The sequence below is a fragment of the Pinus tabuliformis genome, chromosome 3_2 (assembly GCF_031772625.1).
Source record: "Pinus tabuliformis cultivar Carrire ecotype Pingquan chromosome 3_2, CPIR1, whole genome shotgun sequence".
Classification (NCBI taxonomy): Eukaryota; Viridiplantae; Streptophyta; class Pinopsida; order Pinales; family Pinaceae; genus Pinus; species Pinus tabuliformis.
Window position 1 is genome coordinate 1,230,038,417 of NC_142302.1, and position 16,666 is coordinate 1,230,055,082.

At 35.0% G+C, this 16,666-nt stretch overlaps 1 pseudogene; it reads left to right on the forward strand.

Annotated features, from left to right (window-relative positions):
- The first annotated feature begins 37 nt into the window (after positions 1-37).
- On the forward strand, positions 38-12,876 carry LOC149185182 (uncharacterized; annotated as a pseudogene).
- Positions 12,877-16,666: the final 3,790 nt, after the last annotated feature.

The window sequence follows — 16,666 nt, forward strand, 5'->3', positions numbered from 1 at the left end:
CGCACGGAATAGGGCCATTTTCGAGGATCGACCGATTATGGGTTGCCGGATTGAAATCGCTGTTATTGCTGCATATCAAGAGTTACCAGATCCGCCTCCTACCAGACCCAGAACCATTCAGCCCATGCCCGAGATTGACAGATCCATCCCATGGGCATTTTTCGATGGGGCAGCGAACCAAGCCGGGTGTGGAGGAGGATTTGTCCTACACATTAATGAACAACATAGATATCTTGCAACACTGGGTTTCGGAAATGGATCTAACAATTTTGCTCAGCTCTCTGCATTACATAATCTTCTACATTTTGCTTTGTCACATCAACACACACAGATCAATATATTTGGGGACTCATTGGTGGTTGTTAACTGGATCAATAATGTCACTACTTGTCATTCTCACACACTCAGCAATTTACTTCATAATACTCTCACACTCAAAGCAGCATTTGATCATTTTACTTGTGTGCATATATACAGAGAACACAATAGCGAGGCTGACAAACTATCCAAAGAGGCCTCGACACTTTGCTACCCCGGTGTTCTGGATGGCTCTAGCCTGGATACCTAGGAACATCCTGGGGAGGCTGCAGCAACTTTGCAACCGCTACCTATGGAATGGGAATCAGGAGAAAAGAATATTTGCTTGGATCAGCTGGAAGAAAATCTCTCTACCCAAAAAATGGGGAGGTTGGGGCCTCAAAGACCTCCCAGATTTCACCAAAGCATTAGCTGCCAAGATGGGATGGACCCTGCTCACTAGCCAAAATCTGTGGACACATGTTACTTATCACAAATACATTTGGCCTCGAAATATTATGGATTGGGCCCGACATCCATCTTGGTCTTCGAAAGGAGGCTCTTCTGTCTGGAAGGCCTTGATTGATTCCCTTCCCCTCATTCGGGACAACCTGGCTTGGCGCATAAATGATGGCATGACGGGCAGAATTGGCATGGACCCATGGAATAACTGTGGGGGCAGACATATATTAAATCAGGAGCTTATCAATTATCTACAAGCCCGGGGATCCGGCACTTCGCACAGATTGCTGACCCGCATCGAACAGACATCTTCACTCAAGCTTGGAAATCTGCTCAATATTTGGAACTCCCTATTCAATGGCACCAGGAATGGGATCAATATATCATGGCTTTAACTGAATCACACATCCGCATCAAACAAGGGCCAGATGAACTTATTTGGTGCCCAGCGGACCATGGTATATATACCCAAAGCACGGTTACAGTACTCTCATATCTCACAGATCACCGGAACAGATCCACCCGTGGTGGCATAACATATGGAAGCTCAAGGCCTCTCCCCGATCCAAACTATTCTTCTGGTGTGCTCTCCATGGTATCATCCCCACGGGAGAACAGCTGACCCGCAGAGCCATACACGGCCCCTCTTGGTGCACTTTCTGCAAAAATGCGTCTGAATTCACAGACCATATTTTTCTTCTCTGCCCGACTGTCCAAATCATATGGAGAAATATTTGTCAGCAATTGGGCATTTCGGGACGATGGAGTGGACCGGATTTACATAGCGCATGGAGTAGCTGGTCACAATCCCATCCGGACTCAAAATTAAACAACCTCCCCCCTGTGGCCACCTGGTATATCTAGCTCGCACGGAATAGGGCCATTTTCGAGGATCGACCGATTATGGGTTGCCGGATTGAAATCGCTGTTATTGCTGCATATCAAGAGTTACCAGATCCGCCTCCTACCAGACCCAGAACCATTTAGCCCATGCCCGAGATTGACAGATCCATCCCATGGGCATTTTTCGATGGGGCAGCGAACCAAGCCGGGTGTGGAGGAGGATTTGTCCTACACATTAATGAACAACATAGATATCTTGCAACACTGGGTTTCGGAAATGGATCTAACAATTTTGCTCAGCTCTCTGCATTACATAATCTTCTACATTTTGCTTTGTCACATCAACACACACAGATCAATATATTTGGGGACTCATTGGTGGTTGTTAACTGGATCAATAATGTCACTACTTGTCATTCTCACACACTCAGCAATTTACTTCATAATACTCTCACACTCAAAGCAGCATTTGATCATTTTACTTGTGTGCATATATACAGAGAACACAATAGCGAGGCTGACAAACTATCCAAAGAGGCCTCGACACTTCCCCGAGGCGATGGGCAAATAGTGGAGCAGAATGGGTCAGATGAACATCAGTTTTACCACTGACCATATATAGATCAGAGGCAACAGAGGGACAATAGTCCCAATAGCTGACCGAGAATGGAGACAAATTTTGATAAACTGCTACTATATTTATAAATAGAATCATTTTGTACAAGCGAATAGGCTGTAGAGCCAGAACAATGAAATGTAATTAGTACTTTTGTTTGTTACACACTGATAAACACCTGAAAAGGTGGATTTTGTATGAACAAGACAGTAATGCCATGGCATCTGCTTATGTAATTTTCAAATATTAATGAAAGTTACTGATTTTTCCAGGGGAAAAAATTATATATATAAATAAAAGGAAATTACGTGTGGATACATTACACATCTTTTGAGTTTATGTAAATTGTTGATTCTGAGAATATTAGAAATCAAATGTGGTGAAATAATTGACCATGCCCATGTCTTTTAAATTCTCAAATATTCAAGAAATCAACAATCCACAAAAAAAAAAGAGTCGGCCAAAAGTGGCTGGAATCCGGGAAAAAAAATTTCAAAAGACCTTTTAGAGGTAGTGATTAAATCGTGTTTTTATGGTGGAAATGGATTCAGCACTATCTTTATGGTGGAAATAGATTCAGCACCATCAAAAAAATCTAAGACAACTAAAATTTTGAAGTTTAACAACTATAACTAGGATTTAAAAAAATCCTTGCCAAATTTTCTCTAAATATAACCGGAATTTTCATAACTTTCAAAACAATTCCTCTAACTAATTAAACTTCCGCCAAAAAATGCCATGACGACATCGACTATTCACAAGAGATGGCGTGAATCCCCAAATACTCCTCAAACACTCAGCACCTTTATGACAGTATTCCCTTCAAGTGCGTCCTTCGATTATTGCGTTGCTCCTTTTTGCCCTGCATTGAACTACTGACAGGCTAAATCAGAAGCAGAAGCAGAAAAAGAATGTTTCGGCTTCACTGTTTCAGAGCGCGGGTAACCGCCTCCATCGCACAGGAGCTGCCGCAGCGGAAAACACAGATCTCCTCAGTAAATATCAAGTCTGAAAGATACCAGCAGCCCAACGTCGCTGTTGTTCCTATTCCTTTGCTTTACCTCCACTCCCAGCTCATCGAATCCAAGTCTGTGACAGGCCCTCCTAATGAAGCTGCCCGAGCAAGGTTATTGGGAAACTTCCCGACCACAGATATGGCCACCCGTTCCAGCACCACCAGACCTGGACATCGAATCGGAAAGGCTGGCCGACATGATTTAGGATTCTGACATTGTCGACCAGTACCGATCACACGAAGAGCGTTCGAACCCGAATTTCACAGAAGGCCACCAAGTGGATGCCAAAGGCTCCAATACTGCCGATTTCAACGCACATTCTCCTGATTTGTGCAGTATCTTCACATTAATATAGTATAATTTTTTAATTTATGTTAATTAAACGTACCCTAAATTATATTACAGGAAAAAAAGAATTACACACTTAGATTTGATGCAATTTAATTATTCTTTTAGGTATGGTTCGAAATTAACCTCCATATAATTAATTTCAATTCTGTTTACATTCTTATAAATGGTTCGAATTTTTATATTGAATTCTGTGAGGCTTTTTGTTGAGAAATAAATCAATGGGAATAGATTGTTTCAGCTTTTCATTTTTTAACATTTGTTTGATTTATTAAATTAGTTTAATTATAACGATTTTGGAGCTATTTTTTTTCAGTATAAACGAAATTTCGAAGAATTTCAATTAATAGACCACATTAATCGAAGACATTAATTATTATCATCATTATCTTTTTAATTTAGATTTATTTTTTCTTACTAATAAATATTTTGTTTATAAATTTATAATAATTTTTTTTTGTAAAACACTATTAATTTATAGATGTCATTTAATTCTAAATGAATAAAATTATATCTTTTTGCCTCATTCAAATGAAAACAAATTCCTATCATCCGTTTTTAATACCAAACTATATTTATAACAATTCGGTCATTAGATAAATCTTCTAAATAATTTCTCTTTTTATCTGTTTTCATTTAAAAAACACTTTTATATCAATTTCCTTATTTTTATCTATTCCATTTTAAACTATCATCCTCCACCCGTTTTTAATACCATACTATATTTATAACAATTCGGTCATTACATAAATCTTCTAAATAATTTCTCTTTTTATCTGTTTTCATTTAAAAAAATACTTTTATACCAATTTCCTTATTTTTATCTATTCCATTTCAAACTATCATCCTCCTCTGTGGAGGGTAAACATTCGCGTGAAAATTTGTTTTCACTTTTATACTTTATTTTCATAATATACAAAATAAATTTATATAATACCTCTTCTTCTAGAAATAATTTATAGGATTTATATTTTGTCCTCCTATGGTAAACATTCCCGTGAAATTTTGTTTTTAATTTTATATTTTATTTTCATAATATACCAAATAAATTTACATAATACCTCTTCTTCTAGAAATAATTTATAGGATTTATATTTAACCTCGGTAAAAGTCGATGTAATTTTAATCCAAAATCCATATTTACTTTGGAATTCCTAAAAGATACACTTTCCCTATACATATTTACAATGTATGCTGAGTTACAATGTAATTCATGAACGACTTTTCTGCAATGCTGGGATAAAATATAACTAGTTATTTAGCTTATGATATTTAAGCTTTGATATGAAACCCTAATTTTGATTTGAAGTATCAATCATCGAGGATTCTGATGGAATAGTAGGATCAGAAATAACTAGTTATTTATATCTGAGATGTTTTAGTTTAGAAATAAAACCTTATTCTCTATTTGAGATGTTTTAATTTAGAAATAAAACCTTGTTCTCTATTTGAGATGTTTTAGCTTAGAAATAAAACCTTAGTCATGAGAATAGAGATGTTTTGATCTAGAAATAAAATTTTGGTTATGAGAATAATTTTTTTAGTTTTAAAGATAATTTACTTGACTTAGTTTCTTAGTTTCTATTATTAAGTATTTTGTTAATTGGAAAATCAAAGTCAAATCTCTCCCGTGCCATGATGCCATTAAAATAGACGCAACCAAATAAACAAGAGTGTAAATCCCTCAAATAAATATGCCTAGATTATTCCCAATTTAACAGCCATAGTTTAGTAACGGTAAACCATAGTTGTAAAAAAAAACAAACCAATATAACAGCCCCTCAGTAACGGTGAACTATAGTTGAAAAAAAAACTCTAATTGTCCTGAGCTCTGGGAAAATTAAATTTGCTCTTTCGACGGTTTCTTCGTAAAATTCATGGAATGTAGCTCTCTTTCTGATCATCAATTTTTAGCAACCGGTAGATAAAATCGGCTAAACTTGGAACGGTGTCTCTGTGCAGGGTATATGCTCCAGCAAGAGCAGTGCATTTGAGTTGGGTCTGCTGCGGATTACAGAGAAAGCTGTAGCGATGGCCAAGGTTAAAGCGGCCATTAATGCTCTCGAGAATGTGGAGGAGAAGAGTTCTCGCTCATTTGTTATGAAAAGTCTGCGAGTCGCAGGGTACAACGCTTCCCAACTCCGCTTTTGTGGCCATTCTTATCCTAATAGGTTGAGATCATGTTTGGGTGTGCGGGCGATTACGAGTTCATCGATGTGGTTATCAAGGGATCGAAACTGAAAAGCGAGCGTTTCTTTGTGGACATGGATTTCAGGGCACAATTCAAGAATGCACAACCGACGCCCGAGTACAATGCCTTGCTGCAGAAGCTGCCCACTTTGTTCGTCAGGAAGGCAGATAAGTTATTTCGGATCATCAACATCATGTGTGACTTAGCGAAGAGGTCCCTGAAGGAGAGAGGAATGTGCCTTCTGCCATGTGTTGGGAATTTTCTGGTAAATTACAAAACAAAATCACTGAACAGAGAAAATGCTATGTTTTGCACAGGGTCTTAACACAGGGAAGTAGAAAAATATTTCCAGAGAACAGAGGTTTAGCAACACACATAAAAACTTCGTATTCATTAATAAACTGCATGATACAAATTTCTTCCTCTCTCTCTTATGGGGATTCATCAAAAACTTCCACACAAAAAAAAATTACTCTGCCTCTTTTAGAAAATAAATCCAACACTGTTGTGCGTGTAAAATCTTTATATTTACTGCTGTGTAAATTTCTTTACATATGCCCTGTTGTTACATACATTTCAACCAAAAAAAATTTCATACATTCATTCGCACTGTTGTGCGTTCTTCCCTTTTTGTTTTCAACAAAACCAAAAAAAAAAATTACTATCGCACACCAACGTGCTTCCCTTACATTGCCATATTCAACAAAAATTACATTCATTTGCTGCTGCAAATTTCCCCTTTCGTTTTCACTCACACGCTGCCCCTATTTTCACCCTCTTCGCACTTCTGTGCATATTACATTTCATATACAATGAATAACTAAAAACATAAAAACAAAACATAACCTTTTGTTTGACTTTGTCCAGTGTAAAAAAAAACTTACCTCTGTGAATTAAGAAAATAATAAAATTAAAAGTTTTCACTTGTATTCCACGACTACAATACATTTCATTAAATTCTCAGCATGGCGATATATATTAATTTTCTGATGGAAGGTACTTCAACATTAATTAATTTACTGGCGGTCAAAAATCACTTCACGTCACGCAATAAGGTGCAGACTGTACTTCAACCGTTGATCTTGCCCATTTTAATCAAACGGCTGTGGTGAATATCGGAAGACCTCTTCTTACCGACCTTTACCTTCCGAGGAATGAGTGGTTTTGAAACCGTACTGTGGACACGCGTCAGCTGGTCGGTGTGATCGGAGCCTCCCAGGGAAAAACAACTTTTGGCAAAAGGCGGTGTGGGGAATGGACTGGTGGTTTTGCAAAACAGCGCTGCAATAAATGCCGCAGTTGGAATTATTAATATTTCAACACTCCCCTTTAATTTCAACTGCTGGGTTATCAGTCATACCAAACATTTCCTTAAAAATTCAAAACTTTTCTGGCCCAATGGCTTGGTTAGATTGTCTGCAACCTGCTCCTGAGTTCTGCATTGTTCTAAAATAATTTCTCCATTGTTCACCAATTCCCTGATGTAGTGAAACCTTGTGTCGATGTGTTTCGTTCTCTTATGAAACACCAAATTCTTGGATAATGCAATAGCTGAGCTATTGTCACAAAAAATTACCGTTCATTTTGCCTGCTCTTGGCCTAAGCTCCTTAACATCCTTCTCATCCAAACTGCTTGACATGTTGCTGCTGTAGCTGCCACATATTCTGCCTCTGCTGTAGACAACGCTACAATAGGTTGTTTCTTAGAAGCTCATGAAATGGCTCCTGAACCCATGTGAAAAACATATCCGGATGTGCTTTTCCGATCATCTACACTTCCAACCCAATCACTATCAGTGTATCCAACTAAATCTGAACATTCTGAAGTAGTATATAAAATGCCAAACCTTTTAGTACCTTTAACATACCACAGAATTCTTTTTTCTGCCTGCCAATGTGTTTCTTTTGGCCTCTCCATGAATCTAGAAATTAAACTAACAGCATACATTATATCCGGCCTAGTTGCAGTCAAATACATGAGACTGCCAACTATGCTCTTATACAAACTAGGATCAAAATCCTTGTTGCTGTCCTCTTTGCTGAGTTTTAATCCCATCACTGTGGGAGTGATTGCTGCCTAGCTGTCTTGCATATTAAATCTTTCCAACACTTCATTAACATATTTCGCCTGTGAGATAAAAATCCCATTTTCATTTTGATCTACTTCTATTCCTAAGAAGTATCTCAGCAAACCCATGTCAGTCATTTCAAATTCCTCTTTCATGACCGCTTTGAAATTTTCAATGAGATATTCATCATTACCTGTAAAGATAACATCATCAACATATAACACAACAATTAGAATTTTACCATCCTTTTCTTTGATGTAGAGGGTGGGTTCTCCCTCACATTTGTCAAATCCATTTTCCTGTAGATAAGAATCTATCCTGTTGTACTACGCTCTTGGCGCTTGCTTCAGCACATAAAGAGCTTTCTTCAATCTGCACACTTTGTGCTCTTGGCCTTTATTTTCATAGCCTGGAGGTTGCTCAATGTAAACCTCTTCCTTTAACATTCCATTCAAGAATGCTGACTTCACGTCCATTTGGTAAACTTTCCACTTGTTTGGTGCTGCTATGGACAGCACTGCTCTCACAGTTTCCATTCTTGCAACCGGTGCAAAAGTTTCCTCATAGTCTCTCCCATACTGCTGCTTATATCCTTTGACAACCAATCTTGCCTTGTGTCTTTCTATTTTGCCTTCAGCATTACTCTTGATCTTGTAAACCCATTTAACTCCAATGACTTCTTTACCCTTTGGTAGTTCAACCAAGTCCCATGTCCTGTTTCTTTCGATGGAATTAATCTCCTCATCAATAGCTTCTATCCATTTTCTATCTTTAATTGCATCTTCGAAATGAATAGGGTCATCAACATGACAATATAAGGAAAACAAAGAATTCATACCTTCATCATAAATGTCACTTAAATTTCTGAATTTCTTACCTCTTTCATTTGGTGTACAAGTGCTTGAAGACGCACTTGAATTTCCTCCTTGTGGTGTGCTTGGAGAAGCACTTTCATTTCTCCTCAAGGGTGTCCCTTGCTGTCCTTGTGTTGGCGCTGCTGTTTGGGGATGTATTTCAGCCATCTCCTCATCATTTTCATCATGAGACAAACAGTTTTTAACATTCACTGTTTTTTCTATGCTTCCATCTCAAGCTTCCTCCTCAATGAACTGAACATCTCTGCTCACAAAAAACTTCTTGGTAGATGGGATATACAACCTGTAAGCTTTGGATTCCTCACTGTATCCAATGAAAATACACTTCTCCCCTTTGCTGTCCAACTTCTTCCTTATTTGATCTGGAATGTGTGCATAAGCCACACATCCAAAAACTTTCATGTGGGTGACTCCTTGCTTTCTTCCACTCCATGCTTCTTCCGGCACTCTGTTCATGACTAGTTTTGTGGGACACCTATTCAAAATATATACTGCACAATGTACAGCTTCAGCCCAATAATCATTTGGCAAATGCTTTGCCTTTAGCATACTCCTCGCCATATCCATGATGGTCCTATTCTTTCTTTCAGCTACTCCATTTTGCTGTGGAGTGTACCTTGTGATAAACTGTTTGTGTATTCCATTTTCTCTACAAAACCATAGGAATTCCTTGGAGATATACTCACCTCCTCTGTCAGTTCTTAGAACTTTGATATGCAGCCCGCTTTGGTTTCTACAAGTGCTTTGAAATTGTGAAATTTTTCAAACACTTCACTTTTGTTATTCAGGAAATAAACCCAAGTCTTTCTGGTGAAACCATCAATGAATGTTAGAAAATATTGGCTGCCTGCAAGTGATGGAGTTTGCATCAGTCCACATAAATTTGAGTGGACAATTTCTAAGGGTGCTTTTGCCCTTATGCTTTTCCCTGATGGAAAACTTTCTCTATGTTGCTTTCCCAAGATACAACCTTCACAAAGGCTGTCCGGTTTCTCTATCAATGGCAATCCTCTTACCATTCTTTTTCTGCTCAACATGTTAAGACCTTCAAAGTTGAAATGTCCAAATCTCAAGTGCCACAACCAATTGTCATCCTTTGGACGCTTTGGAAAGCCTCTTGTGTCACTGCTACTATTACTTCTTTATTTTTCAAATCTGCCCTTATTCTGAAAGGGAACATCATGTTCCTCGTCATCTGCACTTCAGCGATGCATCGTTTGCTGGGTGCTCTATCCATGATGGTACATACATCATTCACAAAGAAAACATTGTAACCCTTTTGAACAAGCTGTCCAATACTTAAGAGGTTACACTTCATTCCAGGAACATAATAGACATCTGCTATGGTTTTCTTTTCACCTTTCTTTGTAAATATTTTGACTTCTCCTTTTCCCATAACAGAAATTTTACTATCAGTCCCAAGTGTGACTTGTGATTTCACATTTTGATCTGCAGAAAACAGGGCTATGTTTCCTGTCATATGGTTACTACAACCGGAGTCTAGAAACCATATATCACCACTCTTTGTTTCAGCCATATTACAAGTTAATAGCACATTATCTTGGCTGATATTTTCTCTAGTGATATTTGCACTAAATCTATTGCTCATATCATGTTGTTTCTTCCTACATTCACTTGCATAATGCCCATATTTTTTACAATAGTAACATTGGACATTGGATTTTTCATACCTTTGTCCTTGAACATGATGTTGTCCACTTTGTTGGCTGCTTCCTTGGCCTTGGTTCTGATTTGGATTGCTTCCTCTTCCTTGAGCATTTGCTGGACTGTTTCTTCCACCTCTGTTTTGGCTTCTGCCTCTTCCTCTCTTGTTTCCTCTACCTTGACCTCTTCCTCTTCCAAAGGACATCTGGGTCTTGAAGGCTTGTTCTAGAGATGAGTTTTCATTTCTACTCAACCTCTGCTCATGTGTTATCAGTGATGCATGAAGTTCATCAACTGAAAAGTTTGTGAGATCCTTTGTCTCTTCTATGGTGGTGACAATCACATCGAACTTTGAGGGTAGGACCCTCAATAGTTTCTCCACAATCCTCCTTTCTTCAAGAATTTCTCCATGAGATCTTATTTGTGTGACCAGACCAATCACATGTGTGAAGAATGAGTCAATATTGTCTGACTCCTTCATGCACAGATTCTCAAAATCTCTCCTCAGCAACTGTAGTTTTGCTGTCTTCACTTTCTCCATGCCTTGATAGGTTGTCTTGAGAGTTTTCCATGCTTCTTTGGATGTCTTTGCTGCTGCTATCCTTGGAAACACACTCTCATGCACTGTTTGATACAAAAATACGAGGGCTTTTGAATCCTTCTTCTTATTGCTCTTCAACAGATCTTTCTCTGCTTGAGTTAATCTATTAAACTCATCTTCATCTCCTGGTTCTTCAAACCCATATTCAACAAGTTCCCATAAATCTTGTGAGGCAAACAGGGCTCTCATGGTTATTTCCCAATATTCATAGTTTTTCCCATTAAACGATGGGAGCTGAGTATTGAAAATACCCATGCTAGTGCTGGTGCTGAAGCGAGCCATTCCTTGCACTCTAAACTATGCTTCAAATATTTCACTGACTGTCTTCAACAGCGACACAAAAAAAACTTTGAGAAATACCTGGATCCTTTCTTGACTGAGAAGTTGCTACAGCAAGAAGTCCTTCCTTCAGCTTCTTTGACACCTTCAAAGAGCTTGGACAAGCTTTGATACCACTGTTGGGAATTTTCTGGTAAATTCCAAAACAAAATCACTGAACAGAGAAAATGCTATGTTTTGCACATGATCTTAACAAAGGGAAGCAAAAAAATATTTCCAAAGAACAGAGGTTCAGCAACACACATAAAAACTTCGTATTCAAAACTGCTTGATACAAATTTCTTCCTCTCTCTCAAAGGGATTCACCAAGAACTTCCACACAAAAAAAATTACTTTGGCTCTTTTAGAAAATAAATCCAATACTGCCGTGCGTGTAAAATCTATATATTTACTATTGTGTAAATTTCTTTACATATGCCCTGTTGTTACATACATTTCAACCAAAAAAAAATTCATACATTCATTTGCACTGTTGTGCGTTCTTCCCTTTTTGTTTTCAACAAAAAAAAAAAAAAAATTACTATCGCACACCAGCGTGCTTCCCTTACATTGCCATATTCAACAAAAATTCTTCCCTTACATTGCCATATTGAACAAAAATTACATTCATTCGCGAATTTCCCCTTTCGTTTTCACTCACAAGTTGCCCCTATTCATTCGCTGCTGCGAATTTCCCCTTTCGTTTTCACTCACACGCTGCCCCTATTTTCACCCTCTTCGCACTTCTGTGCATATTACATTTCATATACAATGAACAACTAAAAACATAAAAACAAAACATAACCTTTTGTTTGACTTTGTGCCGTGTAAAAAAAAACTTACATCCATGAATTAACAAAATAATAAAATTAAAAGTTTTCACCTGCATTCTACGACTACAATACATTTCATTAAATTCTCAGCATGGCGATATATATTAATTTTCTGATCGAAGGTACTTCAACATTAATTAATTTACTGGCGGTCAAAAATCACTTCACGTCACGCAATAAGGTGCAGGTTGTACTTCAACCGTTGATCTTGCCCATTTTAATCGAACGGCTGTGGTGAATATCGGAAGGCCTCTTCTTACCGACCTTTACCTTCCGGGGAATGAGTGGTTTTGAAACCGTACTATGGACACGCGTCAGCTAGTCAGTGTGATCGGAGCCTCCCCGAGAAAAACAACTTTTGGCAAAAGGCGGTGCGGGGAATGGATTGGTGGTTTTGCAAAACAGCGCTGCAATAAATGCCACAGTTGGAATTATTAATATTTCAACACCATGGAGGAAGTATCGTTACATGCACTTCAAATGGGCAGGGCATTACAGGAGGACTACCAACCCAGCTGCTCCGAGGGAGGCGCAGGGCACGTGCAGTGAGTATGGTGTTTTACCACAATTTCCATTCTACGAGGCTTCTAACAGAAATCTTAGGGAAAAATCAAATTATACAGATCACGATAAAAAGCAACTCCAATCTCCTGATCGCCTGTTAACCAGAGTGGAGCAGGACAAACATGTTGAAAATATTTTAGGGTTTGCCACGGCCTTGGCAGAGGACGTGATCTTTTAATTTTATTATTTAATAATCAATCCAATTATTATTATTATTATTATTATTCCGATATTTACCAACTTTTTGTTAAAATTATTATTATTAATCCGATATCTATCTAACTTTTTGTTATTAAATAAGTATAAGAAATATTGTTATTATTTTTAATCAATCGAAATTTGACTATTTTTTTTAATTTTGTTATTATTATTAATAATTAGACACCTGCTCCTTGTTATTAAAGAGATTAAGATGACTGTCATTATACTCATTAACTTAATGCAATTCACTCAAAAATCATTCTAGACAAATATAAAATGAGTTTTAAATCTGAACGAGCCCCATAAACTGGCTTTCTGCCCTGGACAAGGCATTATATTAAGGAGCAAATATATTTTTTATGGCAGAAAATTTACTATTCTCCCTAATCAGATGGAGTACTTTTGTCCTTTAATATTATATATTTCTCTTTTATAATTACTAGTATACATTTTAAGTACAAATTTAATATGAGCTTAAAAAAATATAGAGAATATATAGACTCAATAATTTTTTAATCATAATTAATTTTTTAATGATATATATAAAAACATAAAAGCATATATAATATATACATAATTGATATTAAAATTGGTTATTTTATTATTAATATGGATATAAATTAGTTAACATAGAACTGTAACTTGTTTATTAAATTTATTTGAAATATTTTTGAATTTTTGAAAAGCATAAACTCCAAACATCTTATTCACAATTTTCTTTTACTTCTAATTATTTTAAAGTGTATTATTTTTGTTTATGATAGTTGACATTATTTTTCTATTTAAAATATAACTTATTTATTTTTATTTTAAAAAAAATGTGCCACCTCTACTCATAGAAAGATAAACAAACTTACACATCTCCTCATAGTAAGTGAAACAAATAAAGTGATTCACACAATATAAAAAAAAATTAATTCTATCCATATAAATATAACTTACACATGAACCCCTCAACTCAATTTTCAAAAAACATTGATATTTCCAGTAATTTTAAAATTACTTAAATATCCCAACTAAAGCAAAGCATCTTAAAAATTATCAGTTGGTACAGAAAAGCCGAACCGATCAGATGATTCACACGATATAAAGGAGGCTGATGCTATCTATATCAATATATAGTTAGTAATGATTGCCATTGGGACGCAGAGGAAGCGATTTTTTAATATCATTTGTCTATGCAATGTTGAGTTTGGCGGCGAACCAATAATTAGATTTGATTAAATATGAAAATGAAGTGCAATCGTTTTTATGAAGCCATTTTCTAATCTGAGGAATTGTACTAATAAGTGGATTGGAGCTTCTAATAAGTGGAATTCGGGTGATATCAAAATAAAAATAAAAAAAAATTATTCATCAATATCAAAATTTCAGATTTTGGGAAGTTCTTGTTTTGAGGCTTCTGCAATCGGTGCTTTGTGTGCTGTTTTCTTCCGGAGTTTTCGCATCCATGATGTTTCGAGCCCTCCACCGTGGCTCATCATCAGGAATCAATAAAAACTCATAAGATTTTTTGTTTGAGTGTGCATATTATATTTAATAATGAAAAAATAAAGATATTTATAGAGTATAAAAAAAAGTTATTTTAGTTTTTCAAAATATGTTAATATAATGTGAAAGAGATGTTGCAATGTCATGTTATGTTTTGTGATGTAAACATAATTAATAAAATAATAATAATAACTAAATTTATATTAAAATAAAAAATATCTCTAGCTTATTTAAAGGTGAAATATTATTTAAAGAGAAAAAACCAGCTTAGATCTATCTTAACTATTTATCAAGTCATTTTTTTTACTACAAAAGAGGTTTGCACCTCAAGAGATTTGATCCCTCTTCATATTTGATATAACAAGCTTTAAAATTGATCTATGATAATAATAATAATTTGTAGTAATTTTTCTATTTTTTAAATAACTTTTTATAAATATTTTATTAATTGTAATTAAATTTAGAAAAAAATCATCATTTATTGAATTGTGTTTAGATTTTATAAAATAGTTATTAATCTTGATTTAAAATTTCAACAACATTTTAAAGAAATATATATTCTTAAAATAATTATGAATTGTCATGGTTTTGGTAAATTTTAACATATTATGTGATGAAAAATATTGTGATTTTTGTGATATAATAGAGGATGATTTGTATTTTTGTTTAGGACCTTCAAATTCCTTTAATAAGTTCATATTAACTATCAATTTATACATTTTCAATACAATCATTCAACTTCCTTAACATTTTAGTTAATCAAAACTATGAAGATTTAAAAAACAAATTCCTATAAAAATTTAAGAAACAATTTCTATAAGATTTTAGAGTATAAAATAATTTTCTAAAATAAATTAACTAATTTTTTATTTCTTTTTAATTAAATTTAGTTTAAGTGTAATTTAACAATTTTCATTTCTATTATCATCGAAATTTAATTTATTTATAATAAAATAACGTATAATAATAATGTTATCTTTTTATATGATAAAAATAGAACACTAGTATAATAGTAAATTTTGACTTTATAATTTGAGTATGAGCTGGACTCCTATCTTAAATCTTCAACCATAACTTCAAATTTTCCTGGGTATAAAACTTCGTGAATGAAAATTTTACCAATAAGGACGCTTGTATTTTTGGTATAAGTAAACGTCATCCCTTCTGAGATTATTTAAATATGGATTTAATTATATGAAAGTATAAATTTTTTTATCACAATTTTATTACAACCTCATTTTTTTTTATTAAGAAGTTCTTTATAAAACAATTAACCATCGGTATAACACTGAATATAAAAATTTTAAAAACACTATTACATATGCTTCTAATGAATATTTAAATCTCAATAAAATAAACACAAACAAAAACCTTATTAAAAAATTAAAAATATCCTATTTAAATAGAAATCAAAAGCAATTTTTCACTATCTAAATTAGATCTTAAGAATTTTTCCAGAAATGTTATAATTTGTAAAACTAAAGAAAATAATATGATTCTATTGCAAAATATGATTTCTAAACTTAATAATAATTATGAATCCCTTAACATCATTTAGAATATTTTTATCTAGAGGCGTAAATGTTCTTTTTAGAAGGTATAGTGTGGGGTTAAGTTATTTGTAATGGGGAAATAATAAGGACATTGAATACTACAAAGCTAATTTTTTTAAAATTGAAAGGCTTATCCTCGTCCCTCACATACACAAGATCTTCAATTTGGTAGTGAAGTATGGCTTCCCCAAATAATGACTACAAAGACTTATTTTACATATTTTTAAGAGTGGGAATAAAGAAATTCTCTCTATTTATAGGGCCGCTATGACTAGCCCCATAGGCATATGCAATTATTTTAGAAAAGAAGACTAGCATATAGCTAGAAATCCATGAAAAGAGAGCTAGAGGCGATATCATTCAACTCTGGGCCTCCTTGCTAATCTTAGTGTCATTGTGGAGGAATACTGCAATTAAAAAACCGTTCTCTTAGGTTGTTACATTCGCACTAGAAAATATCTTAACATTATTCCTACTAAAGACCTTTGGAAGAGATAAAGTTTTCTTTCGCGCTAAGGACTAATGTGACAATGTTGTCTAAGAGCATTATTGCTAATTTTATGATGACCATGAGCTAGTTGGAAGAAATTAACTAGTCAAGGAAAAAGTGTCCCTTTTCTCCTAATCTTTTTGGTATATATATGTGTGTGTGTTATAAGACTGTTTGTAATAAGCAAGATGTGTTGGCTCAATTATCACTGGTAAAATCATCACTCATATTCT